We start from the raw sequence: 2,538 nt of genomic DNA on the forward strand, positions 1-2,538 counted from the left end.
ACAGAGTGGGGTTAGTCTGCACATCCCTGGGTGTGTTCCATTGAAAGAGTGAGATCAGTCTGCTCTTCTCTGGGTGGGTTACATTGACTGATTGGGGTCAGTCTGCTCTTCCCAGGGCGTGTCACATTGACAGAGGAGGTCAGTGTGCACTTCCCTGGGTGTGTTACATTGACAGAGTGGGGTCAGTCTGCTCTTCCCTTGGTGTATTACATTGACAGAGTGGGGTCATTCTGCTCTTCCCTGGGTGTGTTACATTGACAGAGTTGGTTCAATGTGCACTTCCCTGGGTGTGTTACATTGACAGAGTGGGGTCAGTCTGCTCTTCCCAGGGCGTGTCACATTGACAGAGTGGGGTCAGTCTGCTCTTCCCTGGGTGTGTTACATTGACAGAGTGGGTTCAGTCTGCCCTTTCCTGGGTGTGTTACATTGACAAAGTGGGGTCTGTCTGCTCTTGACTGGGTGTGTTACATTGACAGTGTGGGGTCAGTCTGCTCTTCCCTGGGTGTGTTCCATTGACAGAGTGGGGTTAGTCTGCTCTTCACTGGGTGTGTTACATTGACAGAGTGGGGTCAGTCTGCTCTTCCCAGGGTGTGTTACGTTGACAGAGTGAGGTCAGTCTGCTCTTCCCTTGGTATTGTTACACTGACAGAGTGGGGTCAGTCTGCTCTTCCCGGGGTGTGTTACATTGACAGAGTGGGGTCAGTCTGGTCTTCCCTGGGTGTGTTACATTGACAGAGTGGGTTCAGTCTGCACTTCCCTGGGTGTGTTACATTGATAGAGTGGGGTCAGTCGGCTCTTCCGTGGGTGTGTTCCATTGACAGCGTGGGGTCAGTCTGCACTTCTTTGGGTGTGTTACATTGACAGAGTGGGGTCAGTCTGCTCTTCCCTGGGTGTGTTACATTGACAGGGTTGGGTAAGTGTGCACTTCTCTGGGTGTGTTTCATTGACAGATGGGGTCAGTCTGCTCTTCCCTGGGTGTGTTACATTGACAGAGTGGGGTCATTCTGCCCTTTCCTGTGTGTGTTACATTGACAAAGTGGGGTCAGCCTGCTCTTGACTGGGTGTGTTACATTGACAGAGTGGGGTCAGTCTGCTCTTCACTGGGTGTGTTATATTGACAGAGTGGGGTTAGTCTGCACATCCCTGGGTGTGTTCCATTGACAGAGTGAGGTCAGTCTGCTCATCTCTGGGTGGGTTACATTGACTGATTGGGGTCAGTCTGCTCTTCACCGGGCGTGTCACATTGACAGAGGGGGTCAGTGTGCACTTCCCTGGGTGTGTTACATTGACAGAGTGGGGTCAGTCTGCTCTTCCCTTGTTGTATTAAATTGACAGAGTGGGTTCAGTCTGAACTTCCCTGGGTGTGTTACATTGACAGAGGGGGGTCAGTCTGCTCTTCCCTGGTTGTGTTACATTGACAGAGTGGGGTCAATCTGCACTTCGTTGGGTGTGTTACATTGACAGAGTGGGGTCAGTCTGCTCTTCCCTGGGTGTGTTACATTGACAGAGTTGGCTCAATGTGCACTTCCCTGGGTGTGTTACATTGACAAAGTGGGGTCAGTCTGCTCTTGACTGGGTGTGTGTTACATTGACAGAGTGGGGTCAGTCTGCTCTTCCCTGGGTGTGTTCCATTGACAGAGTGGGGTTAGTCTTCTCTTTACTGGGTGTGTTACATTGACAGAGTGGTGTCAGTCTGCTCTTCCCAGGGTGTGTTACGTTGACAGAGTGGGTTCAGTCTGCTCTTCACAGGGCGTGTCACATTGACAGAGTGGGTTCAGTCTGGTCTTCCCTGGGTGTGTTACATTGACAGAGTGGGGTCAGTCTGCCCTTTCCTGGGTGTGTTACATTGACAAAGTGGGGTCAGTCTGCTCTTGACTGGGTGTGTTACATTGACAGAGTGGGGTCAGTCTGCTCTTCCCTGGGTGTGTTCCATTGACAGCGTGGGGTTAGTCTGCTCTTCACTGGGTGTGTTACATTTACAGAGTGGGGTCAGTCTGCTCTTCCCAGGGTGTGTTACGTTGACAGAGTGAGGTCAGTCTTCTCTTCCCTTGGAATTGTTACATTGACAGAGTGGGCTAGTCTGCTCTTCCCTGGGTGTGTTACATTGACAGCATGGGGTCAGTCTGCTCTTCCCTGGGTGTGTTACATTGACAGAGTGGGTTCAGTCTGCACTTCCCTGGGTGTGTTACATTGATAGAGTGGGGTCAGTCTGCTCCTCCCTGGGTGTGTTACATTGACAGAGTGTGGTCAGTCTGCTCTTCCCTGGGTGTGTTACATTGACAGAGTGGGGTCAGTCTGCTCTTCCCTGGGTGTGTTACATTGACAGGGTTGGGTCAGTGTGCACTTCCCTGGGTGTGTTTCATTGACAGAGGCGGTCAGTCTGCTCTTCCCAGGGCGTGTCACATTGACAGAGTGGGGTCAGTCTGCTCTTCCCTGGGTGTGTTACATTGACAGAGTGGGGTCAGTCTGCCCTTTCCTGGGTGTGTTACATTGACAAAGTGGTGTCAGTCTGCTCTTGACTGGGTGTGTTACATTAAC

The sequence above is a fragment of the Chiloscyllium punctatum genome, unplaced genomic scaffold (genome assembly GCF_047496795.1).
Source record: "Chiloscyllium punctatum isolate Juve2018m unplaced genomic scaffold, sChiPun1.3 scaffold_228, whole genome shotgun sequence".
Lineage (NCBI taxonomy): Eukaryota > Metazoa > Chordata > Chondrichthyes > Orectolobiformes > Hemiscylliidae > Chiloscyllium > Chiloscyllium punctatum.